Here is a 14,637-nt window from a genome sequence, read left to right on the forward strand (position 1 = left end):
TTGGAAATCATGTAGCAACAGCTCACTGGCTTTCCTTCCCCTTCGTTTTCTCTGCTTTAATGACATATTTAGGCTGTAGCAAGAACTTGTCACTTAAAGAAAATTTTATTTTTTTGCTTATGCAAAGATAGAAAAGACGCGAGTGGGGGAGGATGGTTGTTCCTTTGCTGCTTCACTTTTGACAACCAGGGCTGGTGCTTTTGCGATACAGCCGTTTCTATCACACCACTGCAAACTAGGGGGAATTTGTTTGGGCCTTCAAAGAATGGCATAAGGTCTCAAATAGAGCCAACTGCCCGGGGCTCCATCATGCACAGCTGTCAGCGTGTGCATGCGCATGTGTGTGTATGTTAATCTTGAAGTCCTGAATGTCTGTAGGACCAGTGACAAGAGGTCATGGGGATCAAGGCCATCCTAACTGTTCCAATATGTTAAAAGCTGTCAGGTTGTAACAACAGCAAGCTCGGATTTCGAACGGACAGACAGTGTTATAGTGGGCAAGAAAAAAAACCATGACGATACCTGAATGCAGCTAAAAGCATCCCGTACATGAGGAAACAATCCCATATAAAGGGACATACATAGAGCTGAATGTAAGTGAATTCATAGTTTTTTTGTAGTTCATTAATATTTCCTTTGATGGATGATTTCATTAGATTTAGAATTATAACACGGCCTTAACAGGGAGCTAAGAAATAAGCAAACACTTTTTTTCCTCAAGTGAAACAACTCTTTGGCGTTGTTTCTTTTTGGTAATTTCTGGTAATTCAATGCACTTGTAATCCATTTTTAGGGACACACACCTCGCTGTAGGTTTGAAAGGAGCTGAGCTCCGAGTGCAATAACAATAAACACCACACAAGTGAAGTCGATTATTGTAACTGCAACTTCAATTTGCCAGTGATTAGAAAAACTGTACAACTTGCATTACATTTATATGAATATGAAAAATAAAAAAAAATGGAAATTGTTCAGAGTCTTATCAGTCCAATCAAGCATATATTACGCCAGTATGCATATTTCTCCCTACGTTCTTCACAGTTTCAAGTAACTTCCAAGAAAAATTGCCATAGTCAGCTTTGCTTGAGTTCAGATCAGATGGAGGTCTTTAAGTATAATGTGTGTCCAGGCTGGTACCAATCCAGATGACTGGCACGATCCACCCACAGAGCAGATCATTCAGCCAGCTGTTTCAGTGGCAATGCAGATCCTGGCTCCTGGAAATCAAGCTGGGACGCTCGCCATCTACTGGGATCATTCGATCTTCTTTACTGGATCTTGTCATTCAATAAAAGACCTGACCTGCATTAAGCTCATAATCTCTGCTCAGCCTCTTCATACTGCTTTTCATCTCACGCTCCTCTTGTGTTCAACAACATCATACCAGATTATAACAGCATCAAAGTGAGCCCTGACTGGATATGAATACTCGGCATTTTGAAAACTATTTCTAATTCGACTTCCAAATTCTCACCTGCAAACAAATGCAGGTATTATTTTAGTTGACAAATGTTCTTAGCAGTACAGTGAAACTTAATTTAATATTCCACTATATTGCATTAAAACTACTGCTTAACTTATCACTTTATCATCTCCTGCAACATGAGGAGGAAATGATTAAGAACTCCACATTGGAAGAAATTATGTTTTTTTTCCTCTTCTAGCAACATGGAGACTATTACTTTGAAACTAACAATTTAAGCATCAAATGCCTTTTCCTGCAGACACTTAATATTCACAAACTACAGTCATATTCTACAATACGATGTAGATGGAAATGACTTGGCAAAACTGGAGTTGAGAAGCTTACTGAGGCTTGTGAAGCTCAACTAATTAAAGTAAAACCACCATTTCTGACCTGAAAACTGTTTCATTATCATCTGTTCAGTAACCAGTTTTCACATCTGTGTTATAACTTGAAACTGAAGTTAATAGTTAAATCATCTACAACGTTATTCATTTCCATTTTAACCTGTTTTGCTCTGCTGGGTTCCTGTACAGTCGCGTTCACGGCTATGCCATCGCATAACCTGCATGCGGTGCAGGCACAAAAGGGATAATGCCTCAACGTGCAACTATGATTAATAGGAGAATATCCTGGTCGTGGGGAAACAAGCCCTATGGGGCGTCTCTAAGTTTGTGGCTATTGAACATCACCGGGGAATTAGACGATTACCTCAGAGACTGTGGGAAAACAGGCTGATGCCATGTGAACTCAGCGGGGAAGCGGCCATCAATCGTCCTAAACTGAAGCCCTTCGCTGTAGCAGAGAATCATGGATCTGTTGTCCTGCAGAGCATTCCAAAGCTGTGAAGACATGGAGAGAAACATGGGGGAAACATCAACGAGTGGTGAATAAAAGCTCCAGACTGGGAGCTAAAAATATGCACTTTTAAACCATGAGGCACAGACTGCGTCCCTGTACTCTGCACTCATGACAAACAGTGGAGGAAAAGTTACATTTCTAAATCATTTGAAATTTTAAATGTTTTTTTTTTTCTTTTAATTTACCTTACTGATAGTATTAGTGTGTTTCATTTTATGTATTTATTCATTGAATAACATCATTACTGTGCATTGCTTCCAGTGAGGTTCTTTGGTTCATTTACTATATAGGGAGAATGTTATGTCTGTGTTCTGTTGTGTGATTGTTGTATTTATGTTGGGCACTTGGTTTGGGGGTCAGAAAGGGGAGTGTGGAGATACTGTACATGAATTAAGTAGCGTTCACAAACATAGCGTTAACATATGGTTGATTAAATATACTCATCAACAACCTTTTTAAATCTAAATTCCTATGGAGCATCATTGTCAAAAAAAACAAAAAGACTAAAGTGCTATTTTTACAAAAAAAAATAGAAATTATACAGACTTGTTTTCCATCCCATGGCGATCACATAATTTAAATCCCCCTCTCGTGGTCAGGTGGCTGTACATTTCCCCCCCTGCGTGTCTGAATTACATTAAAACATCAAGTCAAAGTCAGATTGTATTCCAGTTAAATGTAAATATAAATCTGTAATATCTGTTGGTTTTTAGAATATACAGCATTTTACGTGGAAGACTGGCTTGGAGCTTTCATAAAGTCTACTGTGTGGTAGCTAGATGTCGAGTAGCTCACTGTAACAAGTGTCGCATGTTATATTTTCTCTACAAATCTTTGTTAATGACACTGTGCAAACGATTAGAAACACAGTCTAGTACAGCTCTACCACAAAGAGTCATTTTCTGGCTAATTTTCAGAGGCAGGACTTTTGCTCTGGGCAGCACAGCAGTGGCTTCCTCCCACAGTCCAAAGGCATGCAGGTTTGGTTAATTGGTGACTCTAAATTGCCCGTAGGTGTGGATGTGAGCGTGAATGCTTGTCTGCCCTGTGATTAACTGGCGACCAATCCAGGGTGTACCGTGCCTCTCACTCAAAGTCATCTGGGATTGGATGGACTTTAAATGCTAGGACTAAGGGCCTTTATACACCAGACATGTTTATTCATGCAGTTGTACATTGATAATATTTGCTAACCTGTCCCCCGTCTATGTTTTTCCCTTGATGTGTCCACATCTGACCAAACATAACGTGTGTTGTGGACAACATCACACACACACAACATGGCAGACCCCTGACTGTCTTACAGAACCCTGTGTTTTATGCTAAAAAGGGAAAAATAACTATGAAGATAATGATTTCAAAGACAACGTGTTGACGAGGAATAGCAAATGACGATGGTGTGTCAAGCTTCAACAGTCCACATAAGATGTCTTTTCCTCCTCCATTTAGTTGGTGGTAGCGTATTAAGTGGGTTTTAGCAGCAGAGTAAGACTGAATGAAAGCAACATACACTGCTTTGTTGTGTTATACTACAGTCCCATGTCCACCTGAGTTTCTGGCTGCAGCAGATTAAAATTTCTTTGTTGCTTTAGTGCTGTCTTGGGGACCGATATTCTGTCCGCTTATTCTTTCCCCCGTGTATTTAAAAATGTAATATGCTTCGCTGTTTTTAAGCACTGTGCACATTCAGGGCCATGGGCAGATGATGATGAATGATTTAAGGATGCACAAAGGTGAAATAGCCCAGTCTACATCTCTTGCCTCTCTTTTCCATGAGCAGATTTTTTTTTTAGAACCTTAATGATTTATCTGCGTCACGCTTGATGCGAATGGTCCAAACCATGAATTGCCAGCTGTGTCCAAATTCAGCCCCAAATTATTCACAATGTTTGTGCTGTTTAAGGCCTTAAGACTATTGGAAGAATTATTTGGATTATTGGACTGACAATAAATACATTTACTATAAAATGATTCAAATCTTTATTGAGGATACATTTGCAAAAGATCACAGATTTGATAGCCTGGTGAGGAGAAATATCTTCTGTGAAAATTGTGCAATAGTATTATACAGCACACTTACCAATGCACTAATCTCTACTAAGCATTTTGTTAATGTTCCACAGCCAGACATGACATGTAACTTTGCAAGCTTCACGCAGTTAAAGAAAGTGCCTCTTAATCTTACATACTCGTTTCTCTATGTGAATGGAAGCAGCAGAAGTCTGCTCTGGCTTCTCCGGAGAAAAAGCGGATTGAAGTTGAAGTTTATGTTTTATTTTATAAAGCGTTGAGATGCCGCCACTCACTTCCACTCATCAGCTTACTGTGGATATAAAGAGAGACAAAGAAAAACATCTTAAATGACTGTATCTAAACCAGCAGCTGTGGGACAAACGCCCTCACTTTAGGAAACGAAAACGAAAAAAGGTGAACGGGTGCCAAAAGAAGCTGAGCTTAAATCAATGCAATTTCCTCCCTTCATGTCTCTGGCCAGAAGGACCTTTTAGAGTTTTCCACCACTTTCACTATTTTGTGAAAAAAGTCTTTCTCCTTGAGATGCAGTGTAAATCACAATGCACACGGAGGAGCTGAGCTAGAAAGAAAAAGGGAGGGTTGTGGAAGGGCATATATTTGTCTTTCTGCCAGTGCACGTCTGCTTATGTTTTTCTTAGATCAAGACACAGGCCTAAAAATCAAGTGCAGTTCCTTCACTTCAGGAAGCACTTTCATAACTTCAAATATAATAATTTCCTTTTTGGAAAGACGCCGGGGATTATCCATGTGTATTTGGCTTTCATTTATCTGTTTTCTTACCCTGAAAGAAAAGGATTGAAGAAAAAAAGGGGGAGCTCACAGATAATAAATGGTTGGACCTCTGGCCTCTGATCCTAAATGGGTTTTGATAGGTGTGGTGAATTCAGTTTCGGCTCAGGGATTATGATTTGCCGCCTCTCTGGTTTGGCTCCAGGAAAGCAGCACTCATATCCTCCGTCTATTTCCCTGTTTGTTTTGCCTTCCATTGATGGCAGCAAAACAGAATGCATAAGGTATGCAGGAGGAATACTTCTCTCCTCCGACATATGGCACTATAAAGAGGGAACGCTGAGGTTGGATGAGTGTAAGGCATTTCAAATGAACCGAGGTATTGATGAGAATATGAGAGATCTGTTTAAGGAGACATGAACCACTAACTGAGAAACATTTGTGTGCCATGATCACTCAGAAAGGAAAAAGTTCGACTGTGAAATAAGAATCATTCATCAGTTATTCATTTGGAATGTGTTTTACCAGCATGTAGCGCTATTAAGTCTCTTAAAATTGTGAAAGTTAAAATATGGAAGGCATGTGGAGAAGATTAGCGGAGGCTTGACAGAATTCTGATGCAAAAAGATTGTTGAACGAAATGTTTATTTCATTCAACATAGCAAGCTTGACTGCAGTTGTGACTTCACCCTGTAGGTAGGTTCAAACATTTGGATCCAACTTTCAGACAAATCTGTAATTTTGTCAAATTTAGATTTTTTTTTTTTAAATGTTCTCTGCTCACATTACTCCCGACATCAGTCCTCTGCCAGAACAATGGGCCACCAGAGAAATGGGCCACCGGTGCATTATAATCATTAGGTACTTGCAAAGTGTGTGGTATTGTTGATGAAATTGCCAAAATTATGAAATTTAAGCACATATCTCAGTTCACAGTGTGATTTGCTCAGCTCTACTAAAGTGAAAAGTTTGAGCAAACAGGAAGAGACTATATTCATAATGGTGCATGATGGGAATTGCACGGATGTTAAAACCATTATAACCATAGCATTACCGGCATTACCTTGCCAATAATCTGTTGTCCCTTGTTTAATGGAGATGACTTTCAGTTTGGCAGTTACACAAATTTTAGTACATCCACATTTTTTTTTACTCTAAATACAATCTGCTACATGCATAACTTTCACACATCCACTCTTGTGGATAGCGCTTTAAACTGCAATGTTTACTTGCTGTGGTCCCCCATACTCTACCCCCAAATTTGTGGCTTCCTCCCATGCCCTCTACATCTGACCAACTGTTTATGTAGTACTGAACCGCTTAGAGCAGCCCATGAGAGTGGTTCCATTTTCATGTGGTATTTGGTTAAGACTAAAAGGAGATGCGATTTGACAATAATAGAGGGGTGATTTGTCGTAAGACGGCACATTTAGGGATAGGCACATTACGTAAGGTTATGTCATGGCGGCAGCTGGTAGAAATGAAGCAAGAGCCCCACTGGTGAAGGGGGGAGCTAGGACCCACACCTGTATCTGACAGCATTTGTATGTAGCTTAGTTTATCTGGTGTCGACCGAGGATGCAGCACATTCCCCAAAAAGGAGGCTGGGTGTGAAACAAGTCGTGTGTGGCCACTACAACAACTGTCCAATGACAGCTAGTGGAGGCTTATCCTGCAGCAGAAACACATTTATTTTATTCCTGGACTCAAAAATTGTTTTATTTGTTTAAAGACACATTATTTAGTTGTCATTTTTAGGCACCACTGTAACTGACAGGAGGATAAAGAGAGTTTGCAGGTGTACATGTGCTTAAGGTTTGTGCATGCAAAGTTTCAAGGTTTCATCAATAATTTATTGAGATTTTGAGATTTTTGTGATATTCTAAGGATACCTACAGCAACACCACCTGCAGTCGTACTGACTGAGCCTCATCTGACTTAACACGCATATATATATATATATATATATATATATATATATATATAAAGTATATAAGATATATAATAGATATGATTGTCTACTCGCAGTTTCCTACTGTATGTGGCAAACAAAAATCCATTTAGGATCTTTGAATACACTAAAAGTACCTTTAGATAGTATTCAAGCAAGGCCTGGAAACATTCTACACCTGATTGGATGGTAAACTTACTGGAAATAGCTGACTTCTGTCTGGAAAGAGAGTAGGGAGAAATGGGCCGAGGTTGCAGTGAGGGCTTACGCTTGTGAAAGTGTTTGTGTGCTCATGTGGGCAGGGTGTGAAAGAGCTACACCACAGTGTGTGTACGTACATGCGCCTGATTAACGGCAGACTGTAAATCAGACAAGGAGCGGAACTGGTGATGGCAGTTTGTGTAGCCACACTGCACATCTAAGCTCAGCAGCTGCTTTACACAGTAACGGACAGACAGCCTGGCAAACATCGGCATTAGGTTCCCTTTGAATCAGTTAGCAGGGAGTTCTATGGAAATCTGCCTTTATGTTTTCTTATTCTAATCCACAATGCCTTTCTTGCTGTTTTCTTCTCCCTGTTTTTGTTGGTGCACTGCAGCATGTCGTGTCACGTTGCTGCCACCTGCATATTAGTGGAATAGTGTGAAACCATTGGCAGAACTGGGCATCGCCTCCCTCACAGCGTGCCCACATGCACTGTATGTGTGCATGACACAGAGGGGGGTGGAATAAACAAAGGCAAGAAAGCAAGAAAAAAAACATTTGTGTCATTCTCTGTGTGTGTGTGTGTGTGTGTGTGTGTGTGTGTGTACAGGCTGAAGTCGATTCCTACTTTCTTACTTTAACTCCCTTCATCTCTGGAGTTGCCACAAAAATAACCCCAGGGAGCCTTATGTTGTTCCTAGAGAGCACAATCTCTCTCTCTCTCACTCCACACCGTGCACACCTTACACCATGTATCAGTAAAACTAGCGAGAAGTGTGCTTCCCAACGTAATGGATTGAAAGTTCATACAAATTGACATGAGTAAGAGATGAAAGGATTCTGCAAAACAACATATAATTTGTGTAAAGAATTATTCACGTCCATGCAACAGAGTAAATATAACGTGTTGCTACCCACCACTGGCTCAAGATAAAGAAAACAGCAACAAAACAACACAAATTATATTTAAAAAAAAGTTAATAGTGCTTGCAAAAGATAATAACTCTCTTGCAAATTTTTAGAAATAACCGTATTGACATTGTGTCAAAGATTTCTATCTGTTGTGTTGCAGTCCTGCAGCCAGCCAGTGTTGTACCCCCAGGAGCAATAGTGAGTCACTTGAGTGTCCAGACTACCATGAAAGAAATAAGAAGTAATGCTGCCCAAGGTATACATCCATACAGCCAACAGCTCAACATTGGCTATTTAGTGAGGCAGATATTTGTGCATCCACGGACAAAACAAACAGCACAGCCATCGCTCCGTCAAACTTTTGATCTGTTATTTTTTCAGCTTAGTTTAACGGATCGTGAGACGATCACTGCCCACTGCTTCCAGCAAGACCAAACGCCATGACGTGGTGGCGCAATGGCCTCAGAACAGACACCTGATGACGGAACTCAGACTGACAGAATAAGATACGATACAGACACAAATAACATTCCAATTAAAATACATTAGTTTGAAAAATGAAAAATATAAAAAGAATGGAAAGTTCGTGTCCATGTAAGCTAATCTATAGATTACATTTCAAGAATATTTCACAAACTACAGTGATAGTGGGTTGTGCGTCCATAGCAACCCCTATAGCAACAACAACAGAAAGACCTGGAAGACCTCTATAATAACTAACAAGGTAAACATTGAAAAGTCTGAAAATAACTGGTCAAAACACATTTTAATGTCGAAACTGGCATAAATTATTGAATTTTCCACAGAGAATGAAAGAAATGGCAGCAAATGTCTGATAACAGGCTCTTTCACAGGCCCCATCAACACTGGCTCACTGAAATAAATGGACGCACTAATAGGTTAGTAGGCTCCTACTAGCCTGTATAATTGGAACAGCCGTGTGATGATTACATATTTAGAATTTAACATCCATTCCAGTAGCACTTAGATTTTATAAAATGCCCAAAAAGAAAATCAAAAATGTATCTATTATATTGAAGAGCAGAAGATTTCCCTCTAAGACAGTAGAGCTTTAAGCAGGGCTTTAAGCACTGACAGCATCAACACAATGAAATCAGAGAAGAAGAACTGTTGCTCTGCGTTGTGTTTTAAACTACGCTAGCTCGGTATCTACTTCTGGCAGAACATGGCTTTGATTGACCCACACTCATTTTCTCTCCTACTTTTTTTTTTTTTTTTTCCATTTTCATCCCAATTTCTTTCCCTCCCTGTCCTATTGTTCCAGCATTGTGGCATGAACACAGTTTCCTGGATTCCCACTCAACGAGGCGAAGGACAGCACTACAACTCCTTGCCAAGACACCTTATCTGTGCCTGGCAGCCTGCAGACAGGATGGACGTGGGGGTGAGGTTGGGGTAGGGGTATAGAGAAGGCTGGAGAGAGTAAAGGCTACACAGGATGGGATGAGGAAAATACAAGAAAGAGCTTGGTGGATCTATAGTTGAAGAAATGTTGAAATACTGTACACAGGAGGTCTGAATGGAATTAATTGTTTGGTCGGCTTTATTCTCCCTGTAATGAAAATGCAACATGTCAGACTTTATCAGACAGCCAATTCCTGGACCTATTTTTATTGTTGTCCCCTGTGTTTACAAAGTCTTTTTCATGTAGCACACAATTTCTAAAAGTTTAAAAGAAAGGAGATTACAGGAAGAAATAGTTCATCAACTATTATCCTCGGGAAGATGATTAGACGCTTAATACTTCTGAACGACACGCACTGACAACAGGATTGGATGGGAATACGGACTGAGGGTCGGCGGGATGGCCTGGAGAGAACATTGCTCTTTGACCATTACAATATTGTAAGTAGCTGGCAGTCCAGATGTCCTCAGGGTTCTGCATTGTTTCCACTTTCTTTGACAAGATGAATGAGTAGAAATCTCACATATCCTCTGTCAGCAGTGCTGGATAGATCTAAGCGCATAATTCCTCTCTTTTATTTTTGTTTTGGCCGTCAAGGCCACATGGCTGCCAACTGGTGACTTTTAAAAGGCAAATGTCTAATTAAAGGTACAAAAACAAGGTCTTGTTTGGCAGAAGGATGATTCACTGGTTCCCTCTGTTTGAAACTGATAAGGGTGATTTATTTGACTTTCCAATTCTCTAATGATGTCTTTCTGTTGTTTGTTTTGGTTTGTTTTGGCACCGAAGCATAACTTGACATTAAATAGATTTTTAGGTGTGAACAAGATTGAAAGTTCACCGTTTTGCTTGAACTCAAACTTCACACTGATTAGTTGGTGTGTGTGTGTGTGTGTATATATGTATGTGTGTGTGTGTGTGTGTGTGTGTGTGTGTGTGTGTGTGTGTGTGTGTGCATGAGCTCTCTATAGGTGGGGACCTAAATGTGCCATGTGTTTATAAAGTTCTCAGTGTACTAAAACAGACAGCCAGCTCCCCTCTTTGAAATGAACTCATTCAGATTTTATTTCCATGTTGCAAAATGCTGATTTCATCATTTATCTTTGTTTGTATAGCCTAAACTATTTGAAATTACTTGATGTGCTTCACTAAATCACCAATTTCGGTTTAGTTATGTTCTTTTCCGCAGAATTATTCCTGGAATAGTTTCCATGTGACATCTGGACAAATTGTTTGCCGCAAAACGCTCCCTCAGTTATTGCTCTTCATTGAAAAATATGTACACACTCTATGTGATATACATACTATAATGAAACATTGCTGTTAAGGGACATAAGGTCCTCATTTGGCAGACTGCAGTAAAATAGAAAACTGCGCTCACTTTGTATTGGCGCAAATCATCTTTTCAAAATTGGAAGTTAATACTAAAAAATAGATGGAAATAAAAACCAATCCAAATGCCATGTTTCAAGCCAACCCATTATATTAACATACATGAAAACATGGTCACCTTCACTGAACTTGACTGCACCAGCTACCACATTATTATAACTGCAGTATCAGAACGTATGGTGGATGTTGGACTCTGGTTCTGATTGCTGCCATCGTGTGTGCTATCTCTTTTCTTTGTATGCTGTACAGCATAAGGCGCAGTATAAACTGTGATATCCTTTCGCTGGGTTTACTACTTTATGAACATCAAGGGCAGAGGGGCCATCAAAAAGCCCAACGTAACCCCCTGCATTTCCCCTGTCACATCGCATACTCAGTGTGACTCAAACCCCTTATGATCACCTGCCCAAACTGACATGGAGCACATCCTTGGGAAATGTTTTAATAATAATACTTATGAAAATGAAACAACATGGGTACCACATTTTTTTTTTGTTTTCTTTGGAAAGGGACAAAAGACACAGGCAAACAAAGGGAGCTTTTCTGTGAATCTGGGACACTTGGAACCAATTAAAGATGACTTCTTTATGTTTTTTTTTCTCAGGATCTGGAAAAAAAAAGAACAAACAATAAAAAAGATGTGTTCATTTCGTCATCGATACATTGGGATGGTGTGTCAATCTTTTTTTTTTGGCTTTTTTCTGTTTTTGCATCTGCGGTGAAAATCAGGGCTCAATGTGTTGAATCACAAAACATATTCCAACTCTTTTAGACACATTTCTTCTACTTTAAATGGTCAAAAATTACAATTACAATTACAATTACACGTGTGATTTTAGGAAACAGTTCGGTATAGAACAGAGCATCTCATGTGCGCATGTTAAACAGAGGCAGAGAATAAAGCAGAGTGCGAGAGGAGAGAAATAAAGCGGGTTTAAGAATCATTAAACAGCAGATTGCCATGGTGAGCTCTATGCCCTCAATTCCAGCAGGTTTCACGCCATCTGGTGAGCTAATGCACTGCAACATCTCTCAACATGCAGTGTGAATCCCCCCCTCCCTCCCCGAAATGGCAACTATCAACCACAACTATGCACCACATGTGCAGTGGCATGCAGCTACCGCATCCACCCACTAGATGTCAGCCAGGCTCCTTCAATGCTCTCAGTTTTACAGACAAACAGACTTGGAGGAGAAGTAGAAAAATGAAATGAATGCATATCATTGGGACAATTGGGGCTGTCTTTGATGTGATATGCAGATGGAACGACGCATGGAGAGGCATGTCGGCCGTTCAATCACTTCAACAGACGCTGCCTTCATTCCATCTCTCCCACTTTGTCTCTGCCATTCTTTCTCTCGGCCAGATTAGAAGAAGTATTCTTATTGTGTTTGACTAAACAATATCAACGTCAACTGTACCGTCCAAACGCAAAACTGACGCGTTGGGTATGAACCATTTTTGTGATTGGTGGGAAAGGAGAAAGAAGTGTAGTGGGAGAAAGACACGCTACAGTATAGTAACTCTTTGCAAACATGGTGTATTACCTATGATGTCCCCTCTCTGTGGGTTGGTATCTGTCGTGCAGGAGTGTGTGTGAGATGGTGTGTGGATGTGGAGGGGAGTAACGTGAGGTTGCTTGTTGAGGATTTCGCAGTCCTGAAGTATGTATGAATTAAAGCCCGCTGATGAAATCCAAGATAAAAAACAGAAGAAGAACGTAGTGCTGCAATTAGAATATATGGTTTGACGTATGTTTTAATGTTGGAGCTTATTCAAAACCCTTAAATGTTTATTTAGTCACATTACTTAAGGGAACATTATTTCCTTACTCATTTCCTTAACATTATTACTATAGGGAGATCTAAATGGCCTCGTGCAATCTGGGGGAAAGTTTACCTTAAAATGACTGAATGCATAATGCAGACGGATATGAACTGAGGAAGCTCTATCAGCCACTCGGGTTCATCGGTGTTTTCATGAATTTCGCTCTCAAAATTGTCAAATTATGACAAAAATAATGCTTCTTTATCGGACAGGATGCGTTTAAGATCAGATAGTTTAGTGTGATAGACAGGGGGCACTGCATGTTTGTCTCTCGTTGCTTTTTCCGTCCTTCCTTCCTTCCATCCTTCCTTCCTTCCTTCCTTCCGTCCTTCCTTCCTTCCTTTCACACTCTCTCTTACCCTCTCCCTCTCTCTCTCAGTGGGACCTCGTGCAGACTCTACCCAAACACTGCTCCCTTGTTTAGGGCTGGGCCAGCTCTCTGTCTGACCACTCCTTGGGCCTAATCGCCACAGAGTTCTTTCCAAATTGCAATTACTGATAAACAGAGTTGGCTGATGGGGACAAGTGATTGTGCAGGCCATGGCGGGTAGTATCTGGCATCAGCCTAATTGTCACAAACAATCTGCCTCATTTCGTTGCCCTCGCTACCAGAGAGTGATTGCACTGAGCACACTTCAGGGGCAAACCGTTTATGAGTCTGCTCATTTGGGACCACTTTGAAGTGTTTCACAAGAAAATGTTGCTCCCCTCAATAGTCTGCTTTTGGGATTGTCTCTAAACAGTTGTTTTAGCCTGGAGTGATAAACAGCCTCCGTTTACAGTTATTTTGATTTGTCATCACAGATAGAGGGACAAAATATTCCACGAGTATAACACAAAGAATTTTTTGTTTGATGTTCTTTTTCCAGGAGGCTGTGGAAAAAAAAAAAAAAGAGTTTTTTTTCACCAATTACTAAACATCGTGTGGTTTTCTTGTCACTTTTCTACACCCCTTTAGCAACGCATTGCCTCACATTCCTACAGTTAATGAATGATTGCACATGTGAGAGTCCAGTGTTACCGCAGCGTTCTAACCCTCCTGGATCAGGTACGTTCCTTGCTCAAGGGTTCATTGCCCATTAGTCAAGACTTTTTCCTACTCCCAGGCTAAACCAGCAACCTTTCTGTCACAAGCCTGTTTCAAGCCCTTTATACTGCCATAATCCCCTATTTAGAATTATATGAGTCCCACAGTTTCACAAGGCCTCATTCTGCCCAGATGTGAGTTTAAGCAAATGTGCAACATGGGACTGATAGTAACTAGTGGTGCACGGACTCTTCAACTGTGATGTACAACAACGGAACAAAAACCAGCTCTCTCCATGTCTTTCTACGTGTATTGTGTATGTCAGAGTGAGAGACAGGTTGGAAGTGATTAAAGGGAGGAAGCTATGACCTCGCGTTCTCCTCATCCCTCCTGAGCTTCAACCTCGGCGTAGCGGTGCACCCTCCCTCAGCAGAGAGAAAGAGGAAATGACCCAACTCAAACAGGAAGTGCTGCAAGGTGACCAGTAGCAGTCCACAGGGAGGTGGGGATGGTATGGTGTTGGTGTGTATGTGTGAGAGGTTTTGGTTTGTGTTGGCCTGCCTATGGTCCTGCTACACCACTGTTTTAGCAGTTTGGGGCAGGAAACAGCTGTGGAGAGTGCGGCAGAGGTAAAAGTCTGCACTAAGCCATTTGAGGGTTACAGCGCGCTGCTTGCCAATATCAATCAAATTGCATGAAGCTGGGCTTTTACTGAGCTAGAAAACCACATCATGTTAGCACGTTTGCACAGACAGAGGCTCCAGCACACTGTCAGTCAGATAATACGTGGCTACCCCGATGAAGGTGG

This window comes from Pempheris klunzingeri, chromosome 4 (assembly GCF_042242105.1).
Source record: "Pempheris klunzingeri isolate RE-2024b chromosome 4, fPemKlu1.hap1, whole genome shotgun sequence".
NCBI classification, from domain to species: domain Eukaryota; kingdom Metazoa; phylum Chordata; class Actinopteri; order Acropomatiformes; family Pempheridae; genus Pempheris; species Pempheris klunzingeri.